The 18,929-nt window shown below is 42.2% G+C and overlaps 1 long non-coding RNA gene across 2 annotated transcripts in view; it reads left to right on the top strand.

Moving 5' to 3' along the window:
* The window catches only part of LOC133070763 (uncharacterized), a 159,340-nt gene extending 140,784 nt beyond the window's left edge, over positions 1–18,556 (top strand). The window contains exon 3 of one of the 2 annotated variants that reach the window (XR_009696214.1): positions 18,466–18,556. This is a non-coding gene — a long non-coding RNA (uncharacterized LOC133070763). Of the gene's footprint in view, positions 1–6,755; positions 7,152–18,465 lie in introns of those variants that run through there. The other variant, XR_009696213.1, reaches the window with a different exon arrangement.
* The last annotated feature ends 373 nt before the right edge of the window (positions 18,557–18,929 follow it).

Genomic DNA, 18,929 nt, shown 5'->3' on the forward strand with positions numbered 1-18,929 from the left:
CACCTTAGGTCTTCCCTAAATCAGAAGCCACTCCCTTCTCTGTCTTGGGCCCAGTTCTGATTCCTCAGGAGGAGCAATGAAGCAGAATCATGAGTCTGAGAGACTAAGAACCAACAGCAAGATGGAAAAACAAAGGGGACACACTTTGGACAGAAGACTTTGATGGGAACGCAGTAGTCATTATGTGTTCCATTTGCCAGCTCATGTGAAATCAACAGTTTTGAGAAAAATAACACACATATCTCAATGTAACATTCTTTATGTTCCTTTTTGTTGTTCTGTTGCTAAGTCATGCCTGACTCTTTCTGACCCAAGGACTGCAGTGCACCAGGCCTCCCTGTCCCTCACTATTTCCCAGAGTTTGTCCAAGTTCATGTCCATTGAGTGGGGATGCTATCCAACTATCTCTTTTGAGTTCCTGAATTCACCTAAAAGTCAAACTACTTGGCTTATGGACTGCGCTGTTGACTTAGTTATTTGCAACAGATGAAGTTCTGTCTATTATTCCACCCCAAGTACTAATATTTCAGTTGGGTTTTCTCTTGCTGAATATAAAGTGAAATATTAAGTAAAAAGAAATTTGAGAAGTCAACGTGGTCAAGCATCTCTATCAGTCTCCTCCAGGGTATCCCTAACATTAGTCTTCATTATTTCAGCCTGACCACGTCCTTGCAGTCAGCAGTTCCTAATTGAGAAAAATTTACATAAGGCTTGTGTTTCCAAATTTCTTGAACTTAAATGGAAACTTAAAGACAGAAAAAAAAAAAAAAAAACACTGTCTTCAAATCAACATGCTGCAAATTTTTGGTAAAAAGCTGCAAGGCTTGCTTCAGAGTTTGAAATGAAATGAAGAACACTGTGAGCATATGTAGCACTTTCTCAATACGCCACTCTATACACAGTTCTCCCATGCTGCCCGGTAACTACAGTTGTATGATCCTTATAGTACTGAAACAACCAGTGGCCTTAGCTTTAGTCTTTGGGACGTATACATGGCATTAACTTTACACAGGTTCTTCCATGATTGCTATCAGAATACTACAGTGTCCTGAGACCACCTTCCTGTAACCTACCACACTATAATCAATATCTTTTCAAAGTACACTTCTGACCCTGGCTTTCTCCAGGATAAAGGTCAAATTCTTTAATAGGGTCGGTGAGCCTGTGCGCAGTCTGGCCCCCACCTGCCCCTCCAGTCCTGCCTAGGACAGTTCTCCCCTCTGCCTGGCTCCAGATTCACTGACCTTCTGTTCTCCAATGTGTCACACTGTCTCCATCCTCAGGGCCTTTGCATATGCTATCTCTTTTGCATAGGATGTTCTTTGCATTTCAAGTCTAGGTTCAGTTCTTTTTGTCATATACTCTCATAGAACTCTATGCCTTTCCATCAAGGCATTTGTCTCATATCATCATTAAATGCTCACTGGGTAGTTTTGGGCTCCTGTGTCTCCCACCAGAGAGTCTATTCCAGAAAAGTAGGAATGTGGCTCTGAGCTCCCTGGTGCCCACCTCGGTGCCTACTGCAGGATCTGGAATTCCCAGTGGTCAGTTCTGTCCTGCTCCCTTTCCTCTCAGCAGCATTTGACACAAGTGACCACTCTGTACATGAACCCTGTGTAACTCCACGTCTGGGCTTGCACACTCTTAGGCTAACCCCGACTCCCCGCTTTCAGCTGCTGTGTTTCAGCCTCCTTCACTGGTTCCATGTTGGTTTCCTTCCTCTAAATAGTCCTATATTCTGTCTTATCATCCAATTGATGAAATCTCTCCCAAAGAAAAAGCCTAAAGGGTAGAAAAATGACATTGAGAAAGATGCCCATCACCACAGTAGTTACAATAACAAGCAATTTGGAAGCCAGTTCAATGGCCAATACTAGTGAACAGGGCAGAAAACTGGGGTGACATCCACTTCATTGACTATTATGTTGCTAACAAAATAAGACCTACACCACCTGTCTGGAAACATGACAACTTTTTACAATGGAATGTTCTCTGAAAGTCAGGGTACATGAAATCACGCTTATAACTGTAAAAATTTATTTTAAAAAAGATCTGGTGAACATTGGGACTTCCGAGGTGGCACTAGCAGTAAATAACCCACCTGCCAATGCAGGAGACATAAGATATGTGGGTTTAATCCCTGGGTCAGGAAGATCCTCTGGAAGAGGAAATGGAAACCCACTCCAATATTTTTGCCTGGAAAATCCCATGGGCAGAGGAGCCTGGCAGGCTATAGTCCATGGGGTCACACAGAGTCAGGGTGAACCCTGAAAAATACATACTGTATTAGAGCATGAGAGTCATGGGATTTGGAGCATTTCTTCCTCTTATTTTCCAAATATTTCTATTTTATAAAAAGGTGTGTGTGTGTGCATGTGTCTGGTTGTATAGAGACAGGGAGAGAACAGAAAGAAAATAGTTATACTGTAATTTAAAATATGTATAAAAATGAGTATATTTATAGAAATGTTATTTAAAAATGAAACCACTGAGAGCCATCCTGCAAGAAATCCCTGTGAATTGCAGTGCTGTGAGAGATATTACACCTCTGTGATACACACAGCAAGCTCTCAGGAGGCAGTAACTTCTGCACAGTGACAGATGGTTTTGCAGCAAAGCTTTCCCTGGCTCAACTGACAAGCTATGCCGTCCTCATCCTGAAAAGCAGAGAACTGGGCTGGCCTCTGCAGACCATCAAAAGTTCCAGCCTCCTCCTCAGGTTCTTTCATCTTCTTTGCTTCAAGAAAACCATTTTAAGTCAATGAATTCTAGGAAGCAGGGGTACAAACATTCACCTCTTTACTCTGCCCACAGCAGCCCTATTAACCACAGGTGCTCCTCAGATTCTGCAAAGACCAATTTAATTGATTTCCAGTGGCCTGGAGGATGAATTGGTACTGCCAATTCCCTTGAAAACATCCTCCTCTCCAAACAATGTCATCCTGCAGCAGCAGTAAGGAATGAATAGACTTCTCACAAGAGTCCTTTGTTGGAGAAAACACACTGGATCACTAGGGAGTAAATCTTGGAGCCGTAACTAAGGAAACTTCAGAGCAGTGAGATGCAGTTGGTGAGCTCCAGCCCTCCTGACCATAAGAGACTCCAGTTGTCCATGCAAATACACTGATGTATTTATGCAAACTACAGTACAATCTGTGGATGATAGAAGGCTAGTTTACGTAAGTTTAGTCAAATAGTTGTGTTCAGTCGCTCAGTCATGCCCGACTCTTTGTGATCCCATGGAATGCAGCATGCCAGGCTTCCCTGTCCTTCAGTATCTCCTGGAGTTTGCTCAGATTCCTGTCCATTGAGTTGATGATGCCATCCAACCATCTCATCCTCTGTCATCTTTCTCCTCATACCCTCAATCTTTCTCAGCATCAGCGTCTTTTCCAATGTGTTCTGACAAAACTTGGTCCACTGGAGAAGGGAAAGGCAATCACTTCAGTATTCTTGCCTTGAGAACCCCATGAAAAATATGAAAAAAAGCCAAATAGTAATAACATTATTAATACAGCTTGCATGCATGGAGTGAATACCATGTGTCTGGAACTGCATTAACATTTATTCCTTGCTACAACTTTGGGAGTCACATGCTATCTCAGTTTTACAGATGGTCAAACTGAGGCTCAGTGAGCCTAGATGGCCAGATCTTAATCTCTGTCTCTCTTCTTTTTGCAGTCTCCCCACCTCCTAGGATCCCTTAGCACTTTTTGTATGTTGCTTCCCCTCTGTCACTGGACTGATCAGGAGACTTCAATATTGATACTTTGCCAATAATAAGTTTCCTATATCCTTCAAGTTTGGAAAATCATTAATATTTTCTCATCTAGGATGACTTGGAACACACACTATAACTTAATCCATCTTCATTTGTTCTAACCATCTCATGATGGCAATAATTTTCCTTGGAGGCCTGAGGACTTAGAGCCGCCAAGATTGACTGGACCTGTTGACCATTTTTTGAGAGTGAACAACTTCCTGCAGGAGGAGAAGGGGGCAACAGAGGATGAGATAGTTGGATGGCATCGCTGACTCAATGGACATGAGTTTGAGCAAATTCCAGGAGATAGTGAAGGACAGGAAAGCCTGGCAGTGTTGCAGACCATGAAATTGCAAAGAGCTGGACACAACTTAGTGACTGAACAATAACAAATTTCCTGCAGGTCAGTCATTGGACAGAGGGATCGACTGGACTTATACACTTTACTTATAAACACAATCTGATGTTGCTGACAAGAAAGCCCATGTATGAGAGTCATGTAAATCTTTCAGCAAACCTGTGACGTAGCTATTATCACCCGATTTCACAAATAACAGCGTTATGCTGCACAGCCATGCACCTAAGACTTCTCTTCTTGGTGATAATTCACCAAGACTGCAGGCACCTGGTGGCCCATAGCTACTTCTCTGCTTTGTGTTCATGTCAAGCACCAGTAATGATATTTGTCTTTGGTTAGAACAATATCTTCTCCCCCCAAAACAAACTTTGAGAGGAAGACAAGAGTACAAGAAATTGATTTGGAATTGATCCCATTGTGGGAAAGGAAATCCACAGTCCAGGCAGAGAAGTGAAGCTAGTCAGTGTTCAGTCGTGTCCGACTCTTTGTGACCCCATGGACTGTAACTCACTAGGCTCCTGTCTATGGAATTTTCCAGGCAAGAATACTGAAGGGGGTTGCCATTTCCTACTCCAGGGGATCATCCTGTCCCAGGGATCAAAACTATAACTCCCGCATTGGCAAGCAGGTTCTATACCACTGTACCACCTGGGAAGCCCAAAGGCAGCCAAGGCACGGAGCATTCATAAGCAAGTTAGCTCAGTGGCCAGGTCAGGCTTGAACCCTCTGGGAGGGCATGTGGAAAAGGCTGCAGAGTTGTCCTCTATGAGGGTACTTGCACCAACTCCCCACCAATTCTCCTCTGTTTCTAGGGGTAATAAGGGCCAAGCACTCTCTGCCTTCCCTTCTTGCCAGGCCTACACCAACTACCAAGCACTAGAGGCCACAGAAAACCAACTGCATTTGGCATCTACAAGCACCAGGCTATTGAGAGCTGAGGGGCTATGGTGAGGAATTGGCAGGGTTGGCCAATGCGGCCTTTCCTGTAACAGCTGGAAGCAGTTCTCCAGCAGCCTGCCAGGCAGCCACCACCGCTCAAAGGGGATTAGGAAACCAACTGAAGCCATTTTGAGTCTGACTTCAGTGATTTATAAAGGTAGATTATTTCTTTTCTGATTGGGTGACAGGTAGATTATAGATGTTGATGGTATGGAGTATAGCCTTGTGTGTTGCCTTATAGTTTCTAACAAAGGGCATGTGGTGTAGTGGTTAAAAGTACAGACTCTGATTTCCCTCCCAGCTGCTCAACCAGTTTGTCACGTGACCTCACACAAACTACTTAATTGTTCCTTGTCTCAGTTATTCACTTCATCAATAACTTGGGAACAGAATAGTGTCCATAAGTTCTATCTATTGATCATGTATCTACCATTACTTAGTAACATACGTGTAATCTATCCATATACTGCATATAATTTATAAAACATAAATAAGCAGATTCAATTTTAAAAAGGGAATCTGGTGACTTTTTAGTAATTTAACTTCCCATTATAAATGGTGATTCAGTTACTGGGTGACCCAGAAGCTATGCTCATGGAGGATACTTGATAATTCAGGCAGGAAAAAAGACAGAAACAATTTTCCTTTTACCTAAAGGAACATGGATCCAATTTCTGCAGCAAGGGAAAAATATGTGCTCTGTTTTTCAACATACATAAAAAGAAAAATCTCCTGAAAATGGAACTATGAATCTTGTCCCCCAGTACTTTTCAATCTGAGAGCGGAAAGCACCTCCCTTTTTATTGATTTCATCTACTAAGTGGATCCTGGGCTTCTTAAATAAGACAAAATTGAACCTCAGATCTTCAGAGTCTGCACCCTGTAGGAACCCTCTTGGGACCTAAATTCACTGATGTTATAGGAACACATGTAAGACAAGAAAATCCACCATTTAAATTACCCCTTTCTCCTTTGGGAGATAAATCAAGCCAATGGAGTCCCTGCCTTTGCAAGGATGTGTGCTTTCCTCCATCTACTGACTCTGGTTGGTGCGGGCTGGCTAAAGGGACCAGCTGGGCAGCCTTGTAGGACAGAATGTAGATTAATAATGAGCTCTGACAGCCATGCCCAATACATCATTACACATCACTGGACATCTAATTCCTTCTTTCAGTGGGAGGAAGTTTCCAGGACTCTCTGTATGTATTGGTCAAGAAGTGTCCAGATCCTGATATTAAAATCACTGGGAAGGTATATTTTCATACCTACTCTCTCCCCTTCTCTTTCCTCTGATCAGCAAAATGTGTTGAATAACTTACAGCTCGATACCCAGCGCAAGGCAGACGATAGGATCTGTAACCACATAACGCAGCCACTGTTTCAAGAGTGGACTCTATTCTACTTTCATGTACTTCAAATTTTAAATCAGTTTCCCTTTCTAAGTGGGGTTTCTGTGACAAAAAAAAGAAGCTGTAAAACTTAAGGATAGCTGCATCTGCTAATGAAAAAACAAAACTGAGGGAGTTCATTTTAGCTTTGAAATTCTATGGTGCTATAATTCTAAGGCTCTAATGAGAGAGAGAGAGATCTAGAAGTAGAAACTGACTACAAGGAGAATGCCAGTTGAAAAAATAAAAATCAATTCTAAAAGGCAAGCAATATGAAGCTATATCATGAATGTTTCTCTTTTTATAGGGAGATGCTTGGAACTTATCAGATTCTCAAGAGACTGAGCAGTAATGCCAAAAGCCAGTGCAGTGTCTTTCCTGTCACCCTGAATGTCAGCTGCAGCTTAACGGACCATTCCTGTATAGACTGACGGCTTCCTACCCAAGCACCAGTGTTACTTTGTCTGAAGGCTTTCTTCACCTGTAAAAAGTCAGAAAGGGAATTAAAGTCTCAGGGACCATTCACAAATGACAAGGGCCAGAATGTAGAGGATAAATAATATCTCAGGCTCTTTATTCTCAGTATGACAGTCTTTTCAATTTTTAAAGTTTTAAATGTTTTTAGGCCACATTTTGTGGCATGCAGGATCTTAGTTCCCCAACCAGGGATCAAACCCATGCCCTCTACGTTTGGAGTGCATAACCACTGGAATGTCAGGGAGGTACTGGGACAGTGTTCAAAGGAACTGGACTGAGTCCCTATTACCAAGTGATAACTGCTTATCGTCACAAAAGCTTGATCACTGTCTCTGACTCACTTTCCCACTCTCTCCCAATGCTTCCTGGGATTACTTCTCAGTTCAGCTGTCTAAACCCAAATCTTGTCTTAGGATATACTTTTGAAGGACTCAACATGAAGATTAAAATTATGGTGAAAAAATAGTGAACTGTAACCAGAACCTAGCAGCTAGAACTTTACACAATGAAGCTCCCTAAACATTAGTCTTACACCCATTCCCTGAAGAACCTTTGAGACTTAGGCAGAGCTCTGGATGAGCTGGAGGGAAAAGTGGGACTGATCAAACAACAACATTAAAAATTCATGCAAAAGTGTCAAGTTATGATAAGTGGTCCATAATTATTATGAGAATCAAATAATACACATAAACATACTTCAAAAAGAAGAAAGCATGGTTGGGATATTAGATGGTCTATTTCTTTGTGATCTTGCTCTAAAGCAAGGATAGGCAGATATTTCCAATGAAGAGACAGACAGTAAGTATTTTAGGCTCTGCAGGCCTTACAGTAGTTATGCTACTTACTCAGCCCTGCCACTGTAATACAAAAGCAACTAAAGGTGAACGGATGATGATGTGTTCCAAAAAAACATTATTTTCAGATGTAGATGAAAAGTCAGATTTCAGATGTAGGTGAAGAGCCAGATTTAGTAGTAGCTGTGTTTTGTTTATTTTTCAGTACAACAGTGGACAAGATGTCCCACTGGGCTTCCTGGAATTTTTTTTTTTCCAGCTTTATTGAGGTATAATTGACAAATAAAATTGTAAGGTATTTAAAGTGTTCTTCTATGAGCAGTGGTTGAATGACCTTTGCTGCAAAGCATTATTTATTTGTAATGTATTTATGTTGATAGTGATTCATTATTCTCCAACATGGTCTAAGTGACTCCATTTGTTTTGGATAAAGCAGGAACACATGGTAAATCATTCCTAGTGATGAGGAGCTTTATGAGTGTTAAGGAAGTCTGTGTCTGTTGTCCAGGAGCTCACAGTTTCCAATTTCCAGAGATATTTGAGCCGTTTGAGGAAGAGGCATCACTAATGAAGTCTTAGGAAAGCCAGGCTTGTAAATCTCTGCCTATAAAACAGCATCCAGAATCCCAGCTCTGCAACCATGAGTGTTCACCTGGCAGACCTTCTTCTACAGGAAGTGTAATTGATCAAGGACCCAAGCTGCTGTGTTCTGAAATCCATCTCCATGTGTCACACCTCCCACAGGCTCCTCCCTGCCAATATCAGAGTTTGTGGGTGGAAAACAAGGGCAGACCCATTCCTGGAAAATGCAGAGAAACTCCACTGTGGGCTAGTTTTGACTCAAGGACTCCCTGATTGCTTTGCTGAAGCTTCCTTAGTCTGCATGCAATCTAGGATACTTCCCCCCAACCCTTTCTCCCTCTCTCAGGGTCAGACTTGCATCACAGTGACAATGCTGAACCTCACCTGAGCCCTGTTCCCCTAGAAACCAGCAATAATTAAGAAATCTACTCCCCACCCTTTGGTATTCTGTGAAACAACTTACTGCAAAGACTCACCCTTCCCCTATAGAAGGAAGGAGGAGAACGGAACGACAGAGGATGAGATGGTAATTGGCATCATCAACTCAATAGGCATGAGTTTGAGTAAACTCCAGGAAATGGTGAAGGACAGGGAAGCTTTGCATGTGTCATGGGGTCACAAAGAGTCAGACACAACTGAGTGACTGGACAACATAACTTAGACAAGACTCACGAGTGATGACAAGACCAGACATAGACTCCTTGGATCCTGTTTCATATATGGTTAGCTGAACAGTTTATCCTTACTAACCAATCTGAATGTCATGCCTGCTACCTTAATTTGACCCAGCTTTTATGAAGCATTTTTCCTTCCCATAGGATCCTGAAATTTGGCCCACCTGGACAAATGCTGGTGGCTCAGACGGTAAAGAATCTGCCTGCAATGCAGAAGACCTGGGTTCAGTTCTTGGGTCAGGAAGAGTCCCTGGAGAATGGAATGGCTACTCACTCCAGTATTCTTGTTTGGGAAATCCCATGGACAGAGGAGCCTGGTGGACTACAGTCCATGGGGGTCACAAAGAGTTGAACATGACTGAGCAACTAACATTAACTAACTGAGCACTGGGAAACAGAATAACTTCTCCTTAACTGCCCCTCCTAAGAATCTGCTGACCTCAGGAAGGAACATCCCCTGTCAATGATTCCATCAAGCCCTCATTCATCCCACTCTCCACACTCCATCTTTCTAGCCTTGTTTTCTTTTCCCTGCAAAAGACAAGTCCTTAAAGATCTGGTGATTGGCACCTCTTCCTGTTGAATGAAGTCTCTTCTTACCTACATCCAGATACATTTTGAATAGGGTTCTGAGGGCTCTCCCAGTCCTCTCTGACTCCTCCCTTCATTTTTCTCTCTCTTTCCCTTAAGAACATTCTTGCATGTTTAATCCCATCTTGGCATCTGGTTCTCGGAGGGCCCACACTAACACACACAGCACCAAGAGTTAAAATGGGATTTGGTCCTGGCTCACCCTCCACCCAGCAGGTCAAAAGGGTGCTGTCCTGACTGGTAGGTGGGGCATGGATATATCTTGGGACAAGGATGGTACAATTGCTAAATATTTCACCTGTGATGAGCTGAGAACATTTCCCAGTGGAGGGAAGTGCTGCGGCAGGTATGATGGCACAGGCATTTGAAATATGGAGAGAAAAATGCTCTCAAAGATAGAGAAGTTGGCTGATTGCTACTAAATTGTATCAGTAACCTGAATAAAGATAATGAGAGATGGAGAGCTGTTGATAAGCCATTAATAGCCGAAGTGAGAAGCCAGATGGCTTCTATGGTGCTAGAGAGTCCCTCATCACCTGTATGGAAGATGGAAGGTTCAGTGATTCATCATCACAGGGACAGAGATCTTTCCCGGGTATGGGTTTGCCTTTCCTGCTCACATAGCCTCAGCTACAGTCACTATCCAGGGCTTAGGAAGTAAAATCTTCAATAGCATAGCATCTGACCAGAGCACACATTTTACATGGAAGGAGATGCAGGAATGGATTCATGACCCTCAGATCCACTGAACAAATCGTATACCACCAACACATCATATCCACTGAACATATACCACCAAAAATCAGTGGGGAAGATTTTTAGGAGGTACAACTGAAATGCCAGCTCAGAGGAAATATTCTGAAAGGATGGTGAATGTCCAGGATACAGTATGTGTGTGCATGCTAAGTCACTTCAGTCGTGTCTGACTCTTTGCAACCCTATGAACTGTAGCCCACCAGGCTCCTCTGTTCATGGGATTTTCCAGGCAAGAATACTGGAGTAGGTTATGATGCCCTCCTCCAGAGGATCTTCCTGATCCAGGGATCGAACCCAAATATTTCTTGTCTCCTGCATTGGCAGGCAGATTCTTTACCACTAGCACCACCTGGGTAGCCCTGAGGATACAGACCATTTATTAAAAAACAAAAAACAGGGAGGACACAGAGGTTCAGGAACCAAAAGATGAAAGCAAAAGCGGCCCCACATATGTCACCACAATGGCCACTAGGGGTTCTCAGGATTGGAGGAGAAGTCCTATAAGGCGAGCACTCTAGAAAGGGGTGAAGGGTTCAGTGAACTACAAATTCTGGCTGTCGCCAGGGTACTTTTGTGCTCAGGAACGAGGACGTAAAGAAGAGTCACCATACTGACAGGAGTAATAGATACTGATCAGCAGGAGGAAGGAACATTGCTTTTATAGAAAGGATGCTGAGAGGATACTTAAGAAAGCCAAGTAATCAATGTGGGTGTCTCCTGGTGTTGCCTGGTAACTGTGGACCAACATATGCAATGTTCCCAGACAAGAAGGATGTGACTATCAAGTTTTCAAGTGGTTCAGGTTTGGATCATACCACCAGATAAACCACAATCAACCACTGGGACTGTAGATCAGGATGATGGGAGTTTAGAATGAGTAGTAGGTAAGGGAGAGGGTGAGTACCCACTGCAGCCCCAAGGTACACAGCAGCCACTGCATCTATAGTTCATCCCGCCAATCACCTCCTGGGATTCCCTTGGGAAGAAAGCCCCATGAAATCATGGAGGAGTTGCTCCCTGAGCCTGTATGGAGAAGCACAGCTTTGAGGGACAAGGGAAGATTGTGGAGATCAAGCAAGTATATCTAATGCCCAGGAAGTGCGGTCTCTGAGCACCCTGGATGCTTCACTTTGAAACTCATTGTCAATGTACGGCAAAAACCACCACAGTATTATGAGGTAGTTAGCCTCCAATTAAAATAAATAAATTAATTAAAATAGAAAAAAGAAACTCACTGTGGCATTTATAAAAGACTGAAGGTGGGGATGATACTAAGGCAGGCTCCATCTTACAGGACAGGGAGATGTCTTTGTTGGCCAGCGCTGGCTCAAAGACACCCCCATGGCTTTGTCACACTCTCCTTAGACTACAGAGCAGTCTAAGACACTTGTATCCCACCTCCTCTTCTTCTCTCCTTCCCTAAGGGTCATACTCCTATAGCAGTCTGAAGGCTCTTTGATCTTCTCCAGCTCCCTATTAACTTCCTTTCACATGAATATCCTAACAGCATAGAACTTTATTAGATGGTGTTTATCTAAAATTACATCTGTTTCAATCACATGCATGCACATGAACTCAAGAAAAGGAAATTGATTCTATGTGTGCTCCAAGGAGTCTCCAAGAAATAAAAATAAACAAAAAACTCTGAAAGAGATTTATCTTTGTAATTGAGAAGGCTTATAGATAGAAGGCATAAAACATAGCTTTCAAACAAAGCCATAACCTAACTCACAGGGCACCAGATTCATCTGTCTTCTGCAATAGAGGGAAATAAAATGTGGGATAGAGAAATGAGATGAACCCATCAGTAAAGAGAGGAATGGGGGTGATTTGCCTGGATGCCTTGTATTAAGCAAAGTAGGAAAGTAGGGTGGAGAACAGAGAAGAGAAAACAAAAGGAATACTCAACAGGCAAACTAAACACGTGCTTAGGGTCTCAGAAAGGCGGGAGTACCAAAAATAGAAAACAAAAGAATAGACAGATATTTTAATATTGACTTACATAGGCATTTAGTGAAATTCTGAAAAATTACATTTAAAACCTGTTTTGTCATCTTAGTACTATTTTTAATTTCTATATCACATGGCTATGCACAGCCATCTTTGTTGTACTCAGGGTCTTTCGAGGTCTTCATGTGGCCCGGGTTAAGGTGATGTGCCTGTGTGTATATGGAAAGAGAGTCTATAGAAGAAGAGTACTCTACAGAGTGGAAAAGAGGAAAAACTTTATACAGGATTCAGGACCACAGAACAATGGTCTTTCACACTTGTTTCCTTTAAGTTTTGCTAGTGCGTCTGCTGAAGGCAAGGTCTCTAGCTCTTTGTGCCTTGAGCCTTCCATTCTTTATTCTTGCACCTCATTTTGTTGCTTCTATAGGCTCATTTGCAATTCTGTCATGTTCTTTGAACGGAAAAAAAAAAAAAGACATTTAAAAATGCTGAGATTCTTTTTCCAAGAAGTTCAAATGTTTAACAACCCATTAGGCTCCATGATGTCCTGGAGGGAAAAAAGGGAGACAAGCAGACAGGACAAGGGGAGGAAGGCAAAGACTCAAGGCCATGATAGACTTTTCATTCCAAATCACAGGAAGTGTCTTTGCATCTTTATTTGACTTATTTTCCAAAACTTCCTAACCATATTTAATTTAAAAACATTTGGTCCAAATCTCTGCTCCATCTAAAAATTATTCCATCAATATTTGCAATCAGTTCTAATACATAGGACCAATTAGCTCCCTTGTGGGCAATGACTTCCCTGGTGGCAGTGACCACAGCAAAGACCAGGCCAGTCCAGAGTGAGTGCTCAGAAAATATTGGGTGGATATTCCCATGTCATTTGAACAAACATTTACTTAGTACACCCTTAAGGCAATGCATTGCACTTGCTACATGATACCTATCTTTAAGGAGTTCGCAATCCCATGGAGGCTAACCCATTAAAAAAAAAAAAAGCTACACAATATTAAAAAACAATCAACACTCTCTCCTTGCTCTCTTTTGTCTTCACAGGCAACACTGAACTTCATTTCTTATCAGGATTCCTCCCCAGTCAATTTCCCCATACCTTCAACCACAATGCTGGGATTTACCTACACTCTCTTAGGTGACTCTATCTTTGGAGAAATCAAATGAGGTGACGGGGACCGAGACAGCCCTTTTGTGTTTAGGACTTCAGTCTGACTCATGAGAAAACATGTCAATTGTATTCATTGAGCTCAGCATCATATGAGGCACTGCATGCTTTCATTCCACATTTGCTGTACACCTACTGTATGCCTCATTGCACATTTATTGTGAACCTACTGTATTCTGGGCTTGGTGGCAGGCACTGAAATATAGCCCCTATATTTCTGGGACACACAGTAGTAATGAAATAATGAAACAGTATCATTCAGTCAAAACTATCAGGTGCTCTCTCGAGCTTTTAGGTTTGCATACTCCAGGTGATGAGGCATTGTAAGAGTCTAGTAACAGAAACCTGGAGGAAAGCAATAAAGTCTATATTAACTGACACTGGAGGGAGAAGAAAAGCACAATTTTACCCAGTGCCCTGTGCAAAATGTCATTATAATCACATTTAAATGAAATTATATTCCAGGTATAAGAGCAATATGATTCATCACAATCCTCAGTGGAATCAAGAGAAAAATTTCTCAGTCACAAAAACTGATTAAATGTACTTTCTGTCAGCTGTCCCAAATCAAAGCTTTTGTGGTGTACTCTACTCTGCCTTCTTGGGTCTTGAAGAGAATGAACACAGCTCCTAAATCTGATCATCCAGTCCCAAACTCCAAGTTGAGGTCAAGTCTGGGCCCAGATGCAGATCTTCTAACCATGAGCATGAAGATCTGAGGCAAATCCCTTCATCTCTTTCAGCACCAGTTCTCCATCTATAAAACTGTCTTTTTCATAGGCTTAATATGTGTAATAAATGAAACAAGATAATGTATGCAAAGTGCCCAAATCATGGCCAAGTGCTCAATAACTGACGCTGATAATTGATACTATGATCATAACAGTCATTTTACTGCTATGATGTTTTAGCAGTAACATTTTACTGTTATTATCAATGCTGATACTCCCAGGTTTACATGGAGATGGTTTCAGGCAATGTTGCACCTTTCACGTCAGGACATGTATACCATCTACTGTCTCCTGTGATGTCAGTTCCCTGTGGTACAAGGACCACACTATGGATGTCTTATTGTGCCTGATGTCTTTGAATAGGGCACTGCCTCAGATAGTAATGCAATGTAACTCCCTGCAATGCAAGAGACTCAGGTTTGATCACCGGGTTGGGAAGATCCCCTGGAGAAGGACATGGCTACCCACTCCAGTATTCTTGCCTGGAGAATTCCATAGACAGCGGTGCCTGGTGGGCTACAATCCACGGGGTTGCAAAGAGTCAGACACGACTGAGGAACTAACACTAGAAATGTTTGAGATGAGCTTTGGAGTCACCCTCCACATAAATTTTCCTAATATTTATCAGTCTACCAAGTTGTCTAATTTTTTTCTGACTTAGTTGGTAGTTCATTTTTTTTAGGAAATTGTCCACTTCATCTTAATTTTTAAAATTAATAGTATAATTTAAAAAATATATTATTCTAAAATATCTCCTTCATTAAAATTACATCTTCCTTTTTCACGATCCATTTTCTTTGCTGCATTCGTTGTTTCTTGATAATCCATGTGAGGGCAACATCCCAAGGCCAACACAGACTGAAAGTAACAAGATGAGTGGAGGGAGAAAGTGGGTCCAGGGAGGCACCTATTCTCTCCCAGGCAGTCGTGTTAGTCATTAGGTCGATCCCGTGGACTGTAGTCTGCCAGCTCCTCTGTCCGTGGAATTCTCCAGGCAAGAATATCAGAGTGGGTTGCCATTCCCTTCTCCAGGGGATCTTCCATACCCAGGGATGGAAGCTGAGTCTCCTGTACTGCAGGCAGACTCTTCACCGTCTGAACCACCAGGGAAGCCCAGGCAGTAAGCTGTTCTCAAACACGCCATCTCTCATGCCTATGGTCGGTTCTCATTGAGGTTGTTTACTGTTATCAGTTTGAAGGGGCTTCAGACAGCAGCACACAGCCATGGAAATCCAGTGAGGGGTGTATGCTGAAGCCATACCTGCTCTTCCTCCTTCATCCTCCCCGCTAGCATTACCACTTATTTCAAAAATGCAAAGGCTGGAAAGTTTAATGTGCAAATCAAAGGCCACAGAAATACCCAGAGCTCTGCGGAGTGTCCTGATGAATGTGTTAAAGGGAAATGTGATTAGAGAAGTGAGGGAGTTAAGGAGAGAATTATGCAGCCCGCTCATGTTTTATGAATGCTGATGGAGTGGGGGATGGGCAGAAACAGTGCTCTTCTGAATGATAATAGTCTGCAAATCACCAGCTGCTTTGACATTATTATTTTTTTTTTGGCTTGGGGGTATGTTAAAGTGTCCCTAACCTGTGTTGCAGATATGGATAATATTTTCAATTAATCTTACCTTTTGTTACAAAAATTAAAGGAGAAATTGGTTTATTAGCACAAGTAGAATACTGAAAGACCTCTGTCTATATATGGAGAAAGGAAGACCCCTGGAGAAAATCAGTTAGAAGGTCACCAATAGAGTCAGCAACATTAACTCTAAAATGTTTAATTCCTATGCTATGCAAGAAAAACATTTCATTTCAACCAGGGTATAAGCAAGACTCTATGCGGAAGGAGATACAATGGTTAGTTACCCCATTGGTGGTATCTGCTTTGGGTGGTTATAAAGATTCTGGAATCTATCCTGCCTGGAGATTATGTATGCCTTTGATGCTTCCATTCTAGTAATACCTCCCAGTCTATAGTACCATCGAGTTACAAAGTGATTCCTCATTTCAATTGCTTTCTGTGTTTACCCAGGAAAACACATAAACAGCACAAGCCTTCTTTCCCCATTTGTACAGATGGAAAAATTGAGGCTCAGAGATTAAGAAATCTTTCTGGAGTTTGACAGGTGGCAACTCCGTGGTTCCCCTGGAGTAGGAAATGGCAACCTGCTCTAGAATTCTTGCCTGGAAAATTTCATGGATAGAGGAGTCTGATGGGCTAGTCCATGGGGTTGCAAAGAGTTGGACATGACTGAGCATGCACACACACACAACTCCATGGTAAGACTTAGAAGGACACACATGGACTGGAATTCTAGCTTTGCCAGTTTGCCGGTGGATGACTGTGCTAAATAATTTGCATAATCTGGGTCACAGTTTCTTCCTCCACAAGTGTGGGTGATCATACACATTTGGTTTGATTGTGATAAGGAACAGATGTAACACACGATGTTACCTAGCCCTGTGTCTCACGGGATTGGAGTCTCAGCACAGAGTAGCTCTCATCATTAGCCAAATCGAATACAGCCTTCCAGCAGGCCTTGAGTCTGCCCCTGATATCATTAACCAAGTTACCTAGCAGAATAAATATCACAAATGCATTACAAATGATGCCAGAAAGGCAGTGTAAATTAATGAAATATATACAACCATGAAATATTCAGAAGAGTAGATCCAAAAGGAATTTTCAAAGGGATTAAGATGGGATGTTTGTCAAAAGCCAGAGAATAATTCCCTGTATTTTCCCTAAAATGTACTCGTGTTCAGAACATGATCACTTGGGTGTTAATAGGAAAACATAGCATGGGTCATTTCCAGAGGATTAGCAGTTTTCTCTTCCTAATCACCATGGCAGTCTACGCAAAAGCCAAAGCAAAGCAAAGGCTACATCATCCCATCCCCATTTTGCAGCCAAACTACGGATATCTATTGCCAGGCCTCTTCTGCTGCCTGATGAGTATCCAGGTTTCACGCAGGGAGGGATAAGTAGCAGTAATTCACGAAACCCAGTCTAATCTCCATGCTCCCGGCCAGAGGAAGAATTTGAAAAATATGGTCCCATATACTGGCAGATCCAAATCAGACTCTGGTCCAGAATCTTCCTAATAATGTGAGCAGATCCACAAACAATAAGCAGATAAAAATCTGAATTGTTATTCATATTCTCCCCGAGGATATGCGTATTGTGTGTATTACTGCACCTGTGTTCCAGGGAATCACTTGCAAATGAAGAGCAAATAAAATTCCACATACCCACAACTGGAAAATCAAAACAGAATCTTTTTTTCAGCTGGGTAGAATGCAGCACTCTAATCAAGAAAGTGCTACCACTCCAGTAAAAGCCATGAAAATATTTCTCCAGCAGTACTTTCTCATTCTCTGGGTGAGATTACACTCTTGACTAGCCCCTCATTAAAGGCACTAACTGGGAAGACACCTCAGTGACAGTTTCGATAGAGAGATATGTACAATACCCTATCTAAGGTGTGTTAAGAGTTCCAGCAAGCCCTGCATTTACCAACAGCTAAATCACATAATCTGCACTTCTAGGAGTTACCAACCTGGTGGCCATCAGTCTCAGGGTTCTGGTCTGCCTCTGGGAGCATAAGATAGTGGAGAAGTTAAAGACTAAGCAGAAGCAACTGGATGGTACCTGCTGATTCATTATATAAACACATATCCAAGTGGAATAAATAGGGCAGAGGGTCTGGAAATACGCTTAATTAGAAACAGACAAAGGGACTCTTGGTAATATCTTTGCCTGGACAACCAGCGTTTGTGTTTGGACCATTGCATTCAATAATTGAGGCTCAAGATTTTTATTGGAAGCATTGATTTTACCTGATGAACCAGGAAAGCTGCTTTTCATCCTGCAGACATGTGATGTGATTACAAAACAGACTTTCCGTGCAAGGAACACAGTGCTGGAGACTGAATTAGCCCTCCTGGTCTCACAATAGAGAAAGACTCTCTGGATGAGGTGTGCAGTAGGGGATGAACACCTGTTCCAACACGGTTTAGGGTCACCTGGCAGGATGCGGGTCAGCCCTGGCTAAATTCCGTTGCTTGTTTAGTGCTGTGTTCAAATACCATGTCTGACACCAGCTGAATGATTTCAGAGACTCTGAAAAGCCTCATTTTCGCAGTCTCTAATGACCTCTTAGGGTTGTGGGGAGGATTACACAAAATAATGAATGCAAAGTGTTTGGAAGGGTGCCTGGTATTTTAATAAGTTCTCAGTACTTGTGGCTATCTTAAAAATCATCATTATCATCACTAGGAATCGTGAGACTACAGATGAAGATAAATCTATAGTTTCTACCTGGGGTGAATTAATGGAGATCCAGAGAAATTTCCATGGAAAAGACAAGTAAGTATAGAAAAATAGATACACTGTTAGGGAAATGAGGCTGAAGCTGGAAGCTGAAGTGAGGATGTCTCTTGCATGGAAGGGCATTAAACTAACTACAAACATGTATTGAGGGTTTCCTATGTGCCTGGCAGTGTGCTGGGCCAGGTACACCTACCTCAGTGATTTTACACATGCCAGGCTCAGTGGGAGGGCTGACTCAACAGGGTACAAATAGAAAAAAAAAATGTCCCCTCATCATTGTCCTTTAAACCTGCCGATTAGAATTAAGCTTCAGCAAAATCTCAAGTGGATTCCTTATCTTCTCTTGTTACCCTCACATAGAATGAGTCTCATGTAAAGGAGGCTTTCAACAAATCCTGTGTCTTCTAAGA

This window comes from Dama dama, chromosome 15, assembly GCF_033118175.1.
Source record: "Dama dama isolate Ldn47 chromosome 15, ASM3311817v1, whole genome shotgun sequence".
Lineage (NCBI taxonomy): Eukaryota > Metazoa > Chordata > Mammalia > Artiodactyla > Cervidae > Dama > Dama dama.